Raw genomic sequence first — 20,332 nt, 5'->3', positions numbered from 1 at the left:
GACCTATTTGCAATAACCTTGTAAGAACACATCCCTTTTGAGTACTGTTGTTTAAGTGTTTAGAAAAAATGAAAGCTGGTCTTGAATTTTCATGATTCATCATTTGATTATCATCTTCCCAAACTGATCCTGTTGAAAGGATGAGGTTTTCTAATTTGCTTTCATTTTAGATGTGGTGCTTCAAGTCAAGGGATTAAGCACTTTGTGTTAATGCGGCCTTTTCCCCTCCAAACCTCAAGAAAAAACCAAAACCCTGGATGTTCTTCTTAAGGGCAAAACCAAATTATCCTCTTGGAATAATTCTAGTACAGTTAATGACATAAAAATGTACAGTCAAAATTTTGTTCAAAACATCGATGTGTCTGCTTACTGAGGAAGAATCTGGCTTGTGTTTCTATGAAGTGGTCAGCTACTGATACAAATTCCTTCTCCTGGCTCCCAAAGCTACTGTGTGCCACTCTTCCTCTATACAAAGACAATTTGCTTTTCATGTAGTGATGAAGAATAATGTTTTAACAGACAAAGGCATTTCTAGTGTATTATTGTGCTGTCTTTTGAGTAGCGCTAGATGCTGGGAAAAATGGTAATTCACAGTGTGAATGCTTCTCACTAGCAATGTGGATAAGAACTGAGCATGTACAGTCAGTGTTGCATAAGGTACAATGGTGGGAGCAAGAAAAGCCCAAATTACAGCTCTTGCTGATGGCCAAGATACCAGCCTTTTGTAATTAAGAATTACAAAATAGCCCAAACAAAATCCAAAATATTGTCACTCAAAATGTGTATGTCACTGAATTTAGTAACAATATGTTCATTTTTAGTGTTTGAAAATTCATGTAAAAATGCACAGCAATATTTCTAAAACACCTGTGTTCCTCTGCTTTTTCTTGTAAACTGATACAAGGCACAGGTGGCTTCTCATTAACTTATTTCACACAAATATAAATACGTGGCACAGTTTCTCTTGCTGTAACTACATAATCCAGGAAACATGATTGCTACTGATTTAACGTAATCAGTGTTGTGAGGGGATCATTCTGAGCTCTTTGTGAATGGCTCTATTCTGAGGGGATTTACACCCCATGTAAATCTGATTTAAATGGGAGAGTGGTGGAATGTGGCTTTTCTATTTAACCTATGCAAAAATCTATATTCTCCCACCTAGGTTTCTCACTGTGTGATGGGGTACTCAGCTGTTACATGGTGGGGGAGGGGAAGAACACAAGTCCAATAGGGACAGGGAAAGTAGGTAAGGGACTATCTCTAACAGGCAAGTTATACATTTTGATTCAATATTCTGATATTCTTATCAAGGCTTTCCAGAATGTGACACTGACTCAAACCACGAACAATAAGGAGAAAACAGGAAGCATGTATCAATGTCTTTGTTGTTCTGCAGTGGTTTCTTTTTTTTTAAAGGACCAATGCTACAACAGAAATAAAAATCTAGAAGAAAAGCAGCAAGCCATCTTAAGATGTAAAAGCAAATGCATTTTTAAAAATTATTTTAGCATTTTAAAGATATATTTCTGTTTAAATTTATTGAACTATAGCCAGATTTATTCAATTAAGATAATACACTTCAAGGTTAACTACCATTTGCTGTTCACTTAGGCAAGCTATTGTACAGTTATGTAAATTTCATGAACAGAGACACGACTTGAGTGTCTTAATTACAAGCAAAAAGTGTCATTTAAATATGAATAAGTGAATAGTTGCCTGTATTTCCTGTTCACATTCTGCTGTCATCTTTAAGACCAAGAGCTAACTAGCCATCTATATTGTGCTTTCAGTTTTTCCTTCTGTCTTTAAAATGAAGGAAAAAAAAAAAGAACCACCACAACAAAGCCTGTCATATAAATGCATGTAAAGCAGATGATGCGGGAATGTCCTACTCTTAGAGTTGTTATTAGCACAGTGAATTTTAATTTACTGGGATCACAATGAATAGCAGTAAATATGCAGCATTTTCTGTGGACTTCTCTGCATTTCAATATGGTATCTATATTAAAATTGTGCAACCTATAACTTGTAAGCTCCTTTCATAGTTACTTTCTTACAAGCCTGCTAAGGGCTTATTTTGTGTGCTTCTATTTTCAGTGCTAAGACCTATTATGAATTCTTCACATTTATTTATATACACATAGTTGTGTTCAAAATAGTCTGTCTCCTTTTTAATTTATAGCCAGTCTAAATCACATTTTATGTAACAAAAAGTTTGGTAGCAATATTCCCTCCTTGTCTTGGTGACCGAATTCCCTGTGTTCCTGCCGTGTTGATAGTTCAGGATTTTTTCCCCCATTGTTTTGATTTGTTTGTCTCTCCAAAAATGACCTAGAAAGAAATCTGTTGTTAATCACATATCAACGAGGGAGGGATGATTAGTTAATAAAAACCATGCCTTCTGTCTGTGGACCAAATGGCTAACTCTGGTTCTCAGTATGCACAGAGCCTTGAAAGACTGTTCCCATCCCTCAGTGATGTAGCCGCAGCCCTCCCTGAGGAATGAGAAGTTCACTATTCACTCTGTGCTTGCATCACCCTTTCCAACATGTTCCCACTGATACATTAAAGGAATTAATTGCTCATAATGATCTCACCATCTGTTAACAGAGGTTCATACCTACAGGCTGGTGGCATGTGGTGGTCCTATTCAGAAATCAATAGGCAATGCTGGGGGAACGCTTTCCCACATTGCCTTCCATTGCACTCTGAAAAGGGGAGGAGAGCTCAGTGTTGGCCATCTGCTCCTTGTCTTTCTGTGCAAGAGACCTTGATGCAGTCCAGCCTGGCTCTGATCTGACTCCAGTCTGATTGGAATGTGGCTGATCTGAGAGCCTCTCAAAGCTGTGAAAGTGAGTCAAAAGGAGATCGCCATTGTCCAGTGGGGCTGAAAGAAAATGATCACTTTAAAATTCATAACTCCCAGGTGCCCGCCATCTATTCATGGGAAAAACTCTCTGAACTTCTCTTCATTAAAAAGAGAGGGAGTCCAGCTAAAAAGAGAGAAAAGGAAGTAGTTTGTGGGAAATGTGCAAGGGATTTCAGGCTAAACAAATGAGGAATTTGAAATTTTTACTTGTATTAAAGGAACCATGTAAGGAAAGGGAAGCATTTGTAAAAGCAGGGCCTCTGCTTCAGGGGCCCTTCCCTGGGGTCCTTTAGCAAAATAAAAAGGCTTTTCCCACCACCCCCCCATACCATCCCCCTCAGGAGTTTTTCCTCCCTTTTGCTCTTTCTTACCTGTGTAAATGAGGGTAGGAATAGTACACGAATTAGGCTGTTCCTACTTTATGTGATAAATTAGAATGCATTCAGTTTGCCCACCTCTCCTGCATGTATTTTATTGTTTAGATTGCACAGAAAGCTGACCTGATAACAAATGTAAACTGAAGCTGAATATCCTCATGGAGAATTAGTCTAGTGAGGGGGTGGAAGGGGTGTTCTGTCAGCTTGCTGCCTAAATTCTTCCCTGCCCCCATGTTTTGTAATCTGAGGATTTACCATATCAGAGGAGGGATTTTGATCTTCTCCCCTCCCCCACTTTCCCCATCTTTTACCTCCTCTGAATATTGAGATAGTGCTGAATCCTTCCTTGTTCCTCAGACACATTACACGTGCTTCCCAATTCTATGCTTTGCACAGGGCCTCACAATATCTGGGGTGGATTTATTCTTATTCCTGCAATCTGCGATGTCTTTTCCCTCTGATATTGCTCATGTGGCCATAGGTAAGGAGGACTGGGAGGACCTTGTCTTCTTAAAGCAAGAATGGACTGTTTTGACAATGCTTCATCCAACTACCTCTTCAAAGGATTTTTAATTACTCCTGCCAATTACAGTTCAGAGCTGTAGACTGATGGAGTATCTTTCAGAAATAGCCAATTTCAGTTCATTGATTTCCAGGAGATTCATCCATTGGGAAACTTCATAGGTATTTACCTGTGAGATCATTCCAGTTTAGGGTACCCATTTGTAGTCTTGTCCTGTCCTTTGTCACTACTGAGGTTAGACATATTTGATGCCTGATGGCAGGAAGTAAGCCACACAGTGTTGTCTGATGGCACATGTATTTGCTGTCAGAATATAGTCACTTATCTCCCACCAAAAATGATTGTGAAATTCTGGATGTGACACTGACGTGCCTTCCCTTCTCCAGAAGTCTCTTATGATGCACCAGTTTTCTTCATTTTGCCCTCTTATTACATCATTTGTTGAAGACAATGATGGTGTACAGTATCTTTTTGATTTGTTTTCTTTCAATTCAAAGTGTTAATAAACTTTCCCACTGGAATGTTGTTCTCTCCATCCCACTTGCCCTTTTAAGGAAAAAAAAAATCTTTGAGGTGGAGCCAGCTGCCTCTGATCACTATTTCTCTTTTGTTTATTAAGCAGTATTAAGCAGTCTGGGAGGATTGGTAAGCAATGTTCTGGTTTTCTTCTGACCCAGAAATTGATGAAGAAGTAGGCAGCCATTACCAAAAAACTGAGAAGCAGCGTCCCAGCAGACATGAATGCTTGTCTTGTAATTTCATGATAACATGATGCATTTCTATTATCTACTTTTAATGTATATTCCAGCTCTTCCTTTTTATCGTTATCAGTGTCAAAGATGTTGTTTATGCGTATTCTCTCTCTGTCTTCAGTGTCATTGCATGTATGTTCATCAGGTGAAGCACTCTTCTCACCATAACCAGAGTCACTTTTTGCATTGTGATTTCTGGAAACAACTGAGCAGCACCTGACCCTGGCTTACCTCGTGGTGTTGGGAACATAAGTTGCAAGTCACATTTAACAGTCCACTTTAAAACAAACAAAGAAAAAGCCCCAAACCCCAACCTTCAAGGCCAATGAAAAATGAGAGCTTCCAGCAATTTACAAAATGTGTTAATGCTGTGTGTACATAGTGCCTACCCAACAGTGCTTATAGTCAACCTGGCATTTGGAGGAGGTATGATCACCTTTAGGCAGACTGTTCAAACTGATTTTGGGGAATGGAAAATCATTCAGGTTGGAAAAGACCTCCAAGGTCATCAAATCCAACCTTCAACCTAGTGCCACCATACCCTCTATACCATATCATGAAATGCCATGTAGACTTGTTTTTTGAACATTCCAGAGATGGTGACTACTCCACTTCTCTTGGCAGCCTGTTCCGATGTTGACCCACTCATTCAGTGGAGAAATTTTTCCTAATATCCAGCCTAAACCTCCCAAAACATGTCAAATTGACAAAAAAAAAAAAAAGTTATTTACTACTTCAGTTATTTGATGCTGAGATAGTAAAAGACCCTGCATGAATCAATGTTTGAAAAGTGGTATATTAAAGAACTCTGTGAGAACTGGCATGTTCAAATAGCAGTGCAAAAGCTAGGAGAGAGATCCACAGCTCGTGTAGGGACAAATTTGTCAAGAAAAAGTGCACAGTGATCACAGATGGGGGAGAGAAAACAAGGGACTTAAAATATCAAGGCTATGATTCCATAAGGAGCAGATACAATGTAGATATTGCACAACATGGTACTGCTAACCTTTATTCACTACCAGAACGTGCTTTCTCTCTGTTGCACAGTTCAAATATTTGCACTGTAATACTTTCAGGGAGATCTGTTAAAATCATCTGTAGGGTTTGAGGTTTTTTTAGTACCCTGCAAATTTGTGTGGTTTTGAAATTATTTCTTTGGCATATTTTAAAATTATTAATAATATTGAGAGGATCCTATCAAGAATATAACTGGGTAAACACTTGAGTCAGCACAATTGAAGGATAGTGGCCTACAGTAGGAGTAAAAACCTCAAAAGTAAATGGTATAAAGACTTGAATCAGATCTGTCATTGACATAACAGTAATGTGCAGACACAGCTGAAGATCATTCATCTGCAATAAAAGGTAGGGGTATATGCTGTTGGGTCTGGAAACTTAAGTTTCAGCTTATATGTTTTTGCTTGTTTTGGTTTTGTTCATATATATATATGTAAATATATATTTTTTTACTAGTGCATCAGTAATAAACTTGAGGAGGCTTTGGAATGAGGTAGATTTTCTTTAGGGCATAAATATGATGTCACACTGACTTTAGCTATTTTTTCATAGCAAACACTTCACTTAAGAGGCAGAATAATTCTGTGATTGTGATATAAAATTTGAGAAGCAAATATGCCATACAATTGCTTTAACATAAAATCTTATGTATGGAGATTTATAATACTGTTCAAAGGAGCAGGCATGGGAAGAATTCCCAGGAATGTCATTCCCAGAATCAGAGATACCTACCACTTTGAGAAAATGCCAGGTAGTGATGCTTTACTGTCAGTAAATGTGGTACAGGTTGCCTTGGAGAATCTGCTTGCTGATTTTCTTTGCCTGCGAGGCGCTTCTCTGTCTCTTGTTTGTAGAACCTATACAAGGCACTCGGGCACAATTCTCAAGTGTAGAGAGACACATAAGGATCAGCACTTCTGGGGATTTTTCAAGGACACTGAAGTGGGTGAAGTGTTGTTGAATTCCCTTTGACTTCGTACTCTCTCTTGTAAAACCAGCATCTGTGTGCCTCCACCTCTCTGCCCTGAATGTGCTGAACTTTTGTATCAAATCCTTTCACCTGGGGTAGGATGGAGGGACCACAAACCTGCAGGGGAGTCCATGATCAGGCTATTGGCTTAGGCTACGTGACTGGTGTTTATCTGGTGTTTATTGCCTTCCAAAACCCCAGAGATATCACCAAGATGACCACTATTTTTGCCTTGTTTTTTTTTTTCCTTTTTGATGGTATATTGCCTGCTACTAGTACAGGCTATAAAAGCTCCTACAGGAACACTTAAAAGGGGAGATACTTGGTGGTTAGATGGTCTTGTTGCTGTGAAAGAGCCAGCTAGGCTGAGGGCTTGAATCTGGGTATATACCCCATCTGAGTTTCCTAATTAATAGGCTTTAATAAGATTGGAGCGGGCAGAAAGATCACCATTGAGAAATGGCATCTGGACATGTGATACCTTCAGAGTGACTGTGTGTTTTTGAATGAAAAATGTGAATATAGTAAGAAAATTTCACACAAGCTCTGCTCCAAGTCAGTTCACAGTAAAACACTGTGTACATAACATATAAGTTAAAGTGTGAACAGCAGTCAGGCTCCAGTTCCTTTCCATTCTTCTCTTCTTTCTTAGCTGTGCACATTGAATGGCAGAGAGAGGGTGGGGAAATGATGAAAATGTGCAGCTCTGTATTAGATATTTCAAAGGCTGTTCACTTACTCAAAACAAATTTATTTTGGAATGTACAAAGAATATTTAATTTCAGCATCAAATCTCTGCCATGTCGTGTGGTTCTCCTTTTATTTTGATCTTTGTGATGAATATAAGAACAACTGGTAAATTTCCTCTCTTTCCCCTGCTCTTGAAGTGCCAGCACTTCAGTGACAAAGCCCAAACTTTTCACTTTTAAACAAAAAAGAAAATTTTATGTACTAAAGTTAAAGCTTCAAGTGTAGAAAAATTTTTAGTAATTAAAATGTATTACTCATTAAAAGATTTCAGAGTTCTTTATGTTAGTTTCCATGGATTTTGATGTCAGTGTATTTTGCACGTGTTCTTCATTCTGGATATATACAGCAGGTGACCTATATTCCTTAATCTGAAATACAGTTTTGGATTGGCAGGTGTCAGTAAATTTGTTAAAGCATTGAGGTGTTTATGATAACTTGATAATGGTAGCAGTTTGTTAAGTTTGTTCAAAGGCAGAATTATTATTTAGGAGAAGAGAGGCTATAGGCTGAATTATTCTATAAGAAAAGAGAGTAATTAAACAAGATCGTAAAATGTTTGGGATTTTTTTTTCCCTCAAACCCAGTTATTTAACTTCCATTTCATGTCCTTGCTTATACATAGTTTTTATTGTGGTAGTTCTTGACATATTCACACATATAGTCAGATTTACAGACTATTTATGCCACAGGCATCCCCAGCCCCATTGAATGGCACCTTTCATTTCATGCTCCTGCCTGAGTAGCAGAGGACATGGGACAGCAGCTTTTGCTGAACTGCTTCTATTCACCTTCTGTAGGCAGGGAAGAGACACTGAAGGAGATCTTTTTTCTTTTCCAACAGTTCACTCTTACTTAACAGTTTGACACAGTGGAGAAAGCAATTTGTGCCAAGTGTGAAGCTGAAATGAACCTGTTATCTACTTCTCTCCAAACTCCAGGGTACAGATAAAGTATCTGAATTCCAGGTTTTTAGTCCTGCCCTTTTGTTAGGCCATGGCCAGCTCATCTGCAAGTATGGAGAAATTTGCAACTAGAAGCCTAAGGATTCTGAAGTCTTTAGGGCACAGTAATTTTCAGACAGTTTTTTGCCAAGGTCTGCCTTTGTCCACCAAAAGGAAAGGTGATAGGAGCTCTGTAAACTTACCATCAGTAGATTTTGATTGTTGGCGGTTCAGGAATCATCTCATTCTAGGAAGGCTTAGCATTGGATTGAGAATGTGTTCATCCAGCCAGGATACTTTGCCTTGCAGTAGATCCTGTTACTTATTTTCAAAAATGAGGAGGTAACCAGTGTAAAGCAGGAATATATAAAGATAATTGTGAAGCCTAAAAAGGTCTGAACTGGACGTTATGCAGCTGGCTTGGCTGAATAGGCTAAAGAAAAGAAATAGTTCTGTGTGGGGAGGACACCACTTGGTGAAAAAAGGGGCAATTTGGAAGGAAGTGAAAAAATAATTATGAAAGCAGTGGACAAGAGGGATGTAGCTGCTGGGAAATGGCTGAAATGGTGGAGTAAGTTTGTTTCAGGTGCATCAAATAGCAAACTTTGACACTACAGTGAAAAACTAAGGCTGAGTTTACAAGCAAAAAATGTAAGATTCTATTTTGATGTGCTCAGAATTGGGACTGAGTGCGAGATGCTGTCTCCTGCTTGCCTACAGAGCCTTCCTTCACTGAGGTGATGTTTTTGATTGGATATTAAGAAAAAATTGTTTCAATTAAAGGGTATTCAGGCATTGGAACAGACTGCCAAGGGAAGTGGTGGAATCCCCATCCCTGGAAGTGTTCAGAAGATCCGTAAATGTGGCACATGAGGTCATGATATAGTGATGAACACGGCAGTGTGGGGTTAACGTCGGACTTGATCATCTTAGAGGGTTTTCCATCTATGACTCTCTGATATGGCTGACCAAAAGCAGAGGTAAAATAAAGTAAAAGCAGGCTATATAGTGTCATTATAGGCAATGATTTTGGAGCTATAAACAACAACAGAAAGCACTTCTACTGTATTTTACTGGGAAAATTACATGGCCTTATGATAAAACCTGGCAGCAAAGTTACTTCTCTCAGCTGTGTAGAATAGACTTGGCAAATCAGAAAGGTAAGCATGCTGTTTTCTGCCAGGAGAATGATCAGAAGTTAGTCTGTAATAATTCCCTGCTTTCCAGATAGTTCATTAAGATTTTTTAATACTTAAAGAAAAGCAGTAATAGCTTGGCTTGATGCTTCTGGGGGAAAAGTACAAGAAAATACCTACTTCAGCTTTTCATAATAAGTGCTTTACATCTTTCTAGTGTGATATTTTTGCATATCAATAATAAAAATGAGGATGGGTAGTATTTTTTCTTGACTTTCACCCTATGTTTTATTAAAAATGCAAGATTAATTTTATTCTTTAGTGGCATGCCTCTTCTTTCTTGGATATGGCCTTCCTAAACATTGGGAAGATGCTCAAGAATTTCCATACCACATTCCATTTGTTTATACATTTGTGCAATATGTTGTAGAAGTACAAAAAAAATCAAACAATACTGACCAAAAACCAAAAAAGTATCCATCCCAAACAATATAAAGTACCAACTGAAAAGCCCCAGTCATTTTTAGAGGCTTTTCAGAACTGATTTTCAGAGATAAAAGTGAGGAAAAAAATGTAATGCAGCAGAATATTCCGACTCCAGTAATAGGTGTACTGAAGCCTCACTGTTATATTTAGGATACTGGGGATACTCTCAGACATTTATTCAGAATTTCATTCTGTCTCTGAACTATAAAGTAAGTCTTAGTGCTCACAGCAACAGCCACAACGGTGTGCAGCAAAAGGGGACGTGTGTCCCACCACTGACCATACCTTCACAACTGACAAAAGCTGATTTTTGTGGCATGTTCAGGTGCTCAGTAAGGCTGCATTATTTCAGTCTGCTAGAGGGAGCAGATTCCTTAGTCAAAGAATGTCTCTTACTACTTTTCTTCCTAATGCTCTCTTTCTCTGCCTGTATACATGTGTGCTAATTAACTGGCAAGACCAAAATATGTTGGAACACCTGGATCTGCTCTATAAAATTCAGTTTACATATGGGCTTACTTTGGAGGGAGGTCTGAGAGGGTACCAGTGGCAAACCAAGATACATTTGCTCGTTGCTAAGTGTATATCAATTTTGAGTCTAACTTGTGGATCTGTCTAACACAGATAATTAGTGGTGGAACTTGAATATCCCTTATTATTCCCTTTACTGGAGAAATCATATTTTAAAACAGTTTCTCTTTAACTATTACTTGTAAGAATGTATATGTAATTGTTAGTTCTATATTTATTGATATGTGCTTAGTGCTGTGTTTCTCTACTGAGTGGTGAGAGTATTTTAGTATCAAAAACTTAGCATAATGTCCTGTTTTCAATAGTGGGGTTTTTTTTGAGTAATTCTTCGTCCTTTATATTGTACATAAAAGATGAAGAATTATTAAAGAACCAATTTCAAATGTGTATTTTTAATTTAAATGCAGTCTGGAATGGCTTGTATTTTCAAAGACAAGGAAATAATCATCACTATCTTAGCTAGGATGTGAGTTAACATTTGTGCCAGGCATAGATTTTTTTTTTCAATTAGCACTCCCTTAGAAAACCCATTCCCCCAGCTTTTGTCAATGTGCTGTAGGAGAAGAAGAGCAAATAGATTGGAAATGCTCTACAGCTCAGGCTCCTGGGAAAATGTAACAGGTGTTACAGCTCAGCTGGGTATGAGCTTTATAAAAAAGACCCTCTCAGACTTTACCCATAGAATTCCCTTTCCTAGCCAGAGCTTCAAGTAGGAAGAAACTAATGACTTCATTACCATCTCAATTCTGGGAAATGCTTCGTCCAGACCTGAATCATTAAAGGAAAGGTATAGCACTCTGCATGACCTTACAAGATCAAAATGTTATTTAGAGCAATTCCATTAGTCAAGGCTATAAACCTGAAAGAACACACCCTTTTTCCGCTGGCTCTTAGGCCATAAAATGTGTGTATACGTCATGAGGAGCAGGGCAGGAGGTGGAGGCTGTAGCGGGGGGGGGAAGAGAAAAAAACATATTCTGCACTCATTGTGCAGCACAATTTCCTAGGCTTACATTGAAAAGCCTCCACTTCCAGCACTTCTTCCCTTCACCCCGTGTTGTGACATGTTTAGTGGCTCTTGTCGTTCTCACTCTTCTTGGGGCTTTTTAATTGGGTATGATACTGAAGCCAAGAATGATGTCAAAATTTCAAACCATACAAAGTGAAATATATTTTTTAACACTGTAGTAATTATAAGCAACTCCTTTTTTAATTATTGAATTTATTGAATCTTTTACTAGCTTTAGAGAAAAAGAATATCATGATATACACAAGACTGACTTTGGGGTTATTTTCATTTTCTGCATTATTGGTTTTGCAACTATGAGTAAAAGAAACCCTGCTTGGTTAAGCTGTGGTTTTGCTAGCTGTCTGGAATTTCTTTTCATAATAATAACACTGAATTTGAAATTCTGGTGCAACAATCTTTCAGTAGTAGTACAGAATGTTCACCTTTGGGATAATTTTAATGGACTTGTTTAATAAGGAAAAGCTAAAAGTTTTTTTCCACACCAGCTGCCATGAAGTATTTTCTCTCTCTGCACAAACATACCTCTACATGTGAAGGTGAGTGTAAGCTAACAGAAAAAATTGTATTGTGCCTGCTTTAGGAAAACAATTGCCAAAATAAAATAGAGGCATGTTGCAATGTTTTGGAGGTTTGAAGTCTTGGTGATGCCTACATGTTTACAATACCTGAATCTTGTGCCCAAAAGGCAACTCTGTCTTGTACACCAATCCAGTGATACAAGTAGCCAATCTGGTATCAATGTGCAAGCGAAGAAGGCTGGTTTTAGTACCATGTGTCTGTGTTGGTACTTCTTGGAAGTAAAGCCTTTAAAAGGCAAGCCTTGTCCACATAGTGCAGGACAGTTTACTGCGATGTCACAGCTGGATGTGTCTCTTTGAGGTTGTTACCAACGCGTTCTGGCCTCTTCTCCAAAGTATTCTTACCCTCTAGTAGTCCATTTCTACACTGAATTTTTACAACACATTACCATAGGTGTTTTAATGATCCTTTCTTGAACAGGTGAAATTGGAGTTTGAGAGAGATCTCACTGATATTCTTTCATTAAAGCCCTGTAGGATTTAATTTCCTTCTTGTTGCCCCATGACTGTGGTTGCTTATTTTCAATCCAGTGATCACCTGGTTTTCCCAGGTTCTCTTCCTCATCCTTTTCTAATGATAATTTTGTAGTTTCCAGAATGGCATTAGCCCTGAACCATAAGGCCTTGGATTTCATAGTATTGAGGTTCACAGCTATTTGGTTCTTTTAATCCTCAGTGGATCCCAGTTAGTCCACCCCAAAGAGCAAGTGCAACAGACACCTCTTACTTCCCATGAGAGTACAGCATGTGGTGGTTTTGTAACCTCACGCTTATGCCTTGTTTAAGCTACAGCTCCTAGGCAGTGAAGCTAGAAAATGCTGTATACTTACTGATGATAGCTTTGATTAAAGGAAGTGGGTCTTTGGGCCTGAGCCTCCTACAGCAATGCTGAGACGTGCTGTGTTACACAGGTTAGGTTAAGCTGACTGTAGGAGCAGGATAGTTGTGTTACCAGGATGTTGTTTTCTGCGTAATTACCTGCTATGATGTTGCACTTTGATGCTCAGCTATATTCCTAGTGTGTGTCTTTTTAATTAGGCTTTGCTTCCAAAGCCCTCTCATCCTGTAAGTGCTGTTCTGTGTTTTATCTCTTTGGTTACTGTGGTGGGTGGCAGGCTGTTGTGTTGAGTTCTCAGAGAAGGATGAGAAGGCGTATGAGCTAACATCTATCGTCTCCCTGAAATATGCTGATGTGACAGCTTCTTGGACTGAAAATGCACGCTTCTGGTAGAATTCTTCTGACAGGAAAAGCAAGCAGTTCTGTCATTTAAAACCAGAACAAAACAAAACCCCCTCTGAATATTGATTTGTGATGTTAATTTGTTTTATGAAGAAAGTAGGTGGGTTATTGTGCAGAAACGCTGAATGGACTGTATGCTGCTGTTTGCAACTAAGAACAAAAAAAAAAATTATTGCTTAGTTTAACCTCTGAAAGCCAGAACAACCCTTAGGAAAACCGCACTGCAAATATTTGCTGTTTGGAGCACTGCTGAAACAAAATATTCAAGAATAGAACTAGAAAACTGTTAAGTATCCATTAAGCAAAAATACTGATGGAGCCTTAATAATGGAACACCACTGTCCTAGTTTGTACCTCACGGTGGCCTCTATCCAGGCAGCCAGGAGGAATATCCTAACAGGAATTGCTTAACACTTTTTCAGATAGTTCAAGCCCAGATGCTTTCATCCAGGTATTTTCCAGTGATTTGTTTTTGTGCACCTAAATGAAAGTAACTTGCTCTTCTGGAGCTTCAGCATGGTTCTATGCTTTGAATGTATCCATTTATGCAGCCTTGTTGTGATGAGTCCATTTTGAGGGTGATGTGCCTTACAGGGGAAAATGAAATTTTAGGTTTTTGAGTCTGTGTCCTTACCTGTCCTTGCAAGGCATGGCATAGAATTGGAACTACTTGGTAACAGCTCAGTGACCATTTTGCACAGAGTAACCAATAAGATAGAGTGTTCTCTAATTGCCATCCTGGATTTGATTATTTCTATTGAAATAACTTTTCTCTTAATATCAATAAATGCATTGCTAATTGTCTTGCTCTGCTTGTTTGCAGCTTGCACATTTTTGATGCTGTTTCTCACAAATTATGTAAAAGCACCATTAATTGTTTTGTATGGTTAAAAATATTGGTACAGCCTGTCTCAGATTATATCACTGCTTGAAAGGTCTAGAACATCTGCACAGAATGCTAATATCAGAGGGCTTTAAAGGATATGTTCTTCATTCCAGTATTGGTCTAAAGTCAAGACATAATAGCTTCTTTGCTTCTTTTCCACTTGTGAACAGATGACAACAGTCTTTTCTTTAGCAGTTTATTGTGATGTGTATTAAAAAAAAACCACAAACAACCTCATTTAGGAGAGTCTAAGTATTGACTGGGGCTTTTTTCTAATCAGGATAAATTTATGTATCTGTGTGTAGGATCGTTAAAGTAGCTATTTTCCTTTCACCTGATGATGCTTGCAGTTTGTATTTCCTGACACCAGAAGTTCATTGTATTTAATAAGCAACTTCCTATTGCATTAGCAAATTTCCATCTGGTTGGAAAGGTACCTGATTCTATTACTATATTTGTCTTCACGGCTATGATGCAAAACATAATTTGCTTATAGCTTAGTAAATATGCCTAATGCAATGATATGTACATCACATTACCCACAAAAGGATTTTGTGCTGTGCAGGGTACTTCTGAATTTATGAATGAGCAGAGAGGGGAGAGAGTGGCTGCTTCTACAAGCCTGGTGATGTCCCAAAATTTTGCAGAGGCTACAGCAGGAAAATGAAATGGTAAAAAGAGGAAATAATATTGGTGTCTGAAAATGTCAGTGTTGTCTGTGTGTGAGGGGGACAGGGGTAGGACCTACATTTTACATGTGAGAAAGATTTTTGAGAGGTATTTGCCCTTTGGAAAAATAGAGAATGCATGGGATAATATGACTTCCCCATGAAATTTTACTCTGTTACAGCTTGGGAAAACAGTTTATAAAGTAAATATCTAGAAGTTTAGTAGCATTAAAAAAATCTGTTTTAAAGCCACAGAAAAGGCTGGTGATGAACCGAGTGAAGTGTTAATAAGATTGGATTTTTAGCACCTGAGTTTTATCCATCTCCAAAAACCTCAGCAAACAAGTTATCTTTGTGAATTGTATACCTGGTGGCGCAGTATACATCATGTTTCTCTCTGTCCCTTTTAAATATGGAGTCTAAATGAGGTGTGGATGTCTTTACTGACCTGCCTGTTACATATGAAGTCCGTAGTAGACAGGAAAGGAAATTGTGTCAGAAGTTCAGAGCTGACTCCCTGAGACATTTACAACAAAATCCCTTTTGGGAAGTGACATACAGAAACATTCCTGCTCCAAAGAACATACAAACTAGATGTGAGGAGAGGGGGATGAAAAATGTTGCCTTAGGAAAAAGGAAATTCAGTAGCAGAGTTTGGGTCTTTATAACAGAAGAACCCAGGCTATATGAAATCATATCAGCCCTTGCTATCAACAATAATGTGGCAATAGCTGGCTCATGGCTTCTCCAGTGCAGGGAAAAACCACAAAAAAGCTGATAAATTATTTGCTATGTGTTTTGCCACCACAAATTAGTGCATGATGAGGCATCCTGCAAAAAGCAGTGTTTGTCTTCATGAAGATGTGCAAGTATATTTACCAGAGTACTAATGAAGGGTGCTTGTGAAGGAAATGAAGCCTCAAGTGTGTATAATTATGTCCCTTTCCTTCCATGATAGCTGCCAAGTGCTAGACAACAAGAGACCGTCACCTATAATAGCAACAGGGATTTTGATTGTTTTCTGCCATTTGCTCTGCATATTGAAAACCCTGTAGGAACCTCTTCTGTAGAAGATGATAGGTGTCAGGCTTAAATTCAAATATACACCCATGTTGTTTTCAAAAATGCATGAGTTTAAAGGTATAAGTTTTACTGGGTATGTTACACCACGCTGAGCATTTGGCATCAAGAATGTCTAAAGAATTCATGTGAGTACTCTAAATATATTCCAAAATCTGCTGTTAAATTCATTCTTAATTAGGATCTAAGCAAAACTAGCATACTCTGGTTGCTTGGAGTTGGGACTGCAAAAGAAGTGCATGGTAGGGTCACTCTCTGGGAAGGGAATGCCTGCTTTAGTTGTCAAGATAAAGAGCTTGGAGCCTATCTTGGAACAGCAATGTTTGACAGCTTTGACTGGAATTTCCTTCTTTCATCATATGTTTCATAGAACAAACTAACTCTATATAAACTCTATACACTAATGAAATCCTGTAGGATGTCAGGTTGCAACTGTACACCATACTGAGAAAGGAAATAGCTGCATGGGAAAGCACATGATGGTAGAGTTCAGAATTTGTCCAAACAGATGCATGTGTTGGCTGCACCACTGAAGGTTTGAAAATAAATCAGTCCCAGAAATGAAGTAATGCTCTTTCACTCTTTGTTAGCAACTAGGTACTATATGAAGGGTACAGTAATGCAGTAAAAATCAACTATTCCTGTGAAAGAACTATACTGACAATCTTTCTTTCCTGAGATGAGGACAGGATCATTAGGATTTTTTTCTCCGTGGGACATGATTCTTCTCTTGCTGGTGGGAGAAAGAGGGTGAAACAGTTTGGGAAAAAAGACAACTATAAGCCTGGTGCAAATTCTGGTTTCAACCATACACGGCCCTGTGTGTTCAACATCAGTGTTTATCTAAGTATAATTATGTTCAACTATCTTGTTAAATTTTTTCTTCTTTGGTCTTTATTTTAAACTGCCACTAATTATATCTTTTGGGTTAAAACCAGTCAAACTGAGCATCTGTTATGTTTGTGAGCAGCTGGCTAATGCATCTGGGCAAAACTATCCCTGGATGTGAAGAGAGGTGGAGGATGGAATAGTTAATTGCCTGAGGATCAGCTCACTGCCACTGGGGAGGCTGGTCTGTGCCTAAAGCTGTTCTATGGTGGGTCTGGTAAGAAACCTGGTGGGCAAAAGAGGACAGTGTGAAGTGTGACTGTTATGCTGACCACCAAAGTTATTGCAGAAGTGTGTTTTAGGAGCCAATGATATGCTTTTGGGACAGTGACTGTTGTTTATATATATATATATATATATAGCCATGGTAAAGAATTTCCATTTTGTCTGGAACTCTAACAAATACTGCAAAGGCTTTATTAATGACCATGTGGGTGGAGAACTGTCAGCACCTTGATATAGAATTGCTAAGAGTCATCAGAAACAGAGTTGGGAAGAAATGGAAACTAAAAAGAAGTGACAACTGAGTTATTAGCTTCGTCCTTCTTGGGCTTGTGATAGTTTAACAATTTGGGAACCAAAACCCCAATCATTCAGCTGATAAACATTGAGTTAATTTCAACTAGTTTCTAAAAAACTGGAAAATGGCTTAGAACACTTGCTAGATTTTTACAGAATGTTTATCTTTTTGGAGGCATTGATAGGATTTATGTCAGTTTGAGAGAAAAGGGGCCCTTTGCATGGAAAAGGAAACACATCAGCCCTATAAACTCTGAAGCTCAGGTGTATCAGAATTATGTATTGATGTGTGGTAGGTCCCCACTGTTACAATATGCATTTATTGCCTGCCACCCCTGTTTCCCCTGAAGATAAGTTGGTGAAGCATGATTGAGACAGAGCTGACTTTACATCCCTGCCATATCCAAGAATATGGAACCTCTGCAGCTGATAGCACAACTGAAAAATTGGTAGCTTGAGTGCATTTATATTGCTTAGTACAGTCAACAAACAATCTACATAGATGTAAACGATGGTTTTTCATTCTGTTATTAATCTCAGAAAAAAAAAAGTACAAAAATCAGGGTTTAGATGTTTGGGGTTTTTTTCTCATAAATTGTGAAATTTGCTGCCGCAGTCTAATTTGTTCAGTAAAAAGTGTTATACTCCAACCCACAGTAAAGAAGAATCTGGAGCTTGTACGACACTCTTCAATGTGTTGGTAGGGAAAACATACATGGCAATTAAATCTAATCCAATATCACTTTTTTTTTTTTCCATTTTGTTGTTCTTTTCACTGTGATGCAGGCAAGGCATGATTTACTTTTTGGTTATTAAAAACGAGAACTTGTCCTAAGGCCTGGTGACAATTATGTCTGCATTTTTAATTTCTGTTTAGGATATATGATACTGAGTTTTTTTCATGCCTGTCCACTCTCTTGATGAGTGAAATTTTGGGAGACTTGAAGTACATGACCACTGTTTGTGCAGGTGAAGGCAAGGCTTGGTCTCGCCTGTTTTTTGTCTCTTGTTTGAGTTCTCTAGTTAGAATTGCAATGGGTTTAAATGACACTATATACCTTGGCCTTTACGGAATAAATTTCTCATACGCTTCGTGTGCACAAGCACAGAGATGATTCTTATGAGTGCCAGGCTACTATTTTGGTGACTCTTGACTTCCTCCTGGGCCCAACCCATGTTCATAATCACATTTGGTTCCTAGTAGTTTCAGGAAATTTCTGTGGAATGCTCCTGGTGACTACATCTCTTCCTTGGCACTATACAGCTCTGGAATGAAACACAACAATTATTTTATCTGAAGAGTAATATGTGCAAGTAGTATTTAATGATTGCCCTCCCTTTAGAAACTGGAACCTTTACTGAAATTCAATCTTGAATGTCAGTGTAATGGAAAATATAAAGGAAATTCTATTTCTTATGTTATATATGACCAAGATGCAGGAAATCTTACTTGCTGATTCAACCATTGATTTGCTTCTAATGCTAACCAAAAACTCAATGAATGTGGATCCATTGCTCTGCACAGAAATGGATGGAAAATAGACAGAAACCAGTAACACAGCTAGCAGAAACTCGGTGATTCTGGCATGTGATAATCTACTAAGCTTCGCTCAATTTCCTTCCAGTACAATTAATTATTTTTGTTTTTGTCATGAGAAAATCTGTTGTGATAACTTCCTTTAGCAGCTCAAAATGTAACAGCAAACTCCCTGCTGGCATGACTTCAAGAGCAGAGCTGTGCCAGCAGATAATTTGGCCTAGATTATTTTTAAGAAGGTTGTCAGTCTTGTTTTTCACTATTACATGCTTACTGTGGTAATATCAAATATTTATTCTACTGCTTACAGCTTTAACTCTAAACAGTTAGTGGAGTAATCTCTCGACCTCTGCAGTGACGAGGATGACCCCTCACACAGAGCTATTTGAAAAGGAGAATGATTCCTCTTGTGAAATTCTTTTATTTAAACTGTGTTACTAGAAAACTATGTTTTTTTCATTCAAGCGTTATCCTTTTTGCCCTTGCTGAAATACTGAAATGAAATTCTTGTATCACAAAACTGGTACTGAAACCTGTGGCTGCTCCCTTTTTTTTTTCCCCTTTCCCCCCCCACATAGTAATTCTCTCACCTGAATACATATGCACATAGGAGTATGCATGCACAAGCAGTCAAAGACCCCTCTTAGCTTCAGACGGGTGAAAGAGGAAACATTAACATTCCATTAGCTGAAGGGTTCACACGAGGGGTCTATAAAGAAATCTGGCTCGGGGTTCCAGAACATGTTGAGAGAAAGCCATAATAAAACATAGGTGCTTCTTACATCACTCACTAGCTCACTGATGTATTTGTGTCCCTGTTCCCTCCCCCCTGCCTACAGCCTCTCACATCTCTTTGGAACACAGACTCCCCTCCCCTATAGGAAGTCTCATTCATTCATGTTTTGAAGGAATTTCTTAATTCTCTTTCAGCAAGATTACCACCATCCGTGCCCCTTTTCCTTCCCTCTGCCTTTGCCAGAGAGAGAGAGAGGAGTAGGGCCTGCCCAGATGGTTGAGGACCAAAAAGAAGGAACATTTTCTCATGCTTTTAAAAAGACCACTTTCTTTCCTGCCTAATATTTAGCTCCTTCAAATGCAAATGGAGAGGTTTCGCTCCAAGGTTAGCATAACAATTATGGGAAAGCTTTAAATCTGAAGCATTTGTTTACACGATGAAAGGAGTGCACAGTCCAAAAGCTCTGAGGCCAGGGCTTTTCAGTAGCTATTTTCTGACTAAGTAGTGAACTGCAAGTCAATTTTAGACCACAAAGAAAACCAATTTATATCAGTGTGTAAGCTAATTTTGGAGGGAGTTCTACATTATAAACGATGGTGGGGATTTTTGGGTGGTTTGGGGTTTTTTTGTTTTGATTTTTTTTTTTTTTTTTACATGACTGTTACTGCTGTTACTGAAATAAACTGCTGATTTTCCCCTCCTCCAACCTTTTGCATCTTGCTGTTTAATGAGTCCTCAGATGTTAATAACTGCTCCCCTTGCCCTCAGAAGAAGGGATCTATAGGATCTGAGCAATCAGTTTCAGAAATATCCAG

General features: G+C 38.5%; 1 protein-coding gene across 16 annotated transcripts in view; it reads left to right on the top strand.

Moving 5' to 3' along the window:
• The window catches only part of LOC116183231 (uncharacterized), a 274,914-nt gene that overhangs the window by 48,843 nt on the left and 205,739 nt on the right, over window positions 1-20,332 (top strand). The window contains exon 2 of one of the 16 annotated variants that reach the window (XM_085571525.1): window positions 1-20,332. This exon is cut by the window's left edge and continues 43,497 nt beyond it. The exons of the other annotated variants lie outside the window; for them this stretch is intronic. The gene's annotated coding sequence lies outside the window, so the exon portion shown is untranslated. 16 annotated transcript variants of the gene reach the window in all.

This window comes from Lonchura striata, chromosome 2 (assembly GCF_050655825.1).
Source record: "Lonchura striata isolate lonStrDom1 chromosome 2, ASM5065582v1, whole genome shotgun sequence".
In the NCBI taxonomy this organism is placed as follows: domain Eukaryota; kingdom Metazoa; phylum Chordata; class Aves; order Passeriformes; family Estrildidae; genus Lonchura; species Lonchura striata.
Note: the sequence above shows the minus strand (reverse complement) of the source record. Positions and strands in the feature narration are given on the sequence as shown.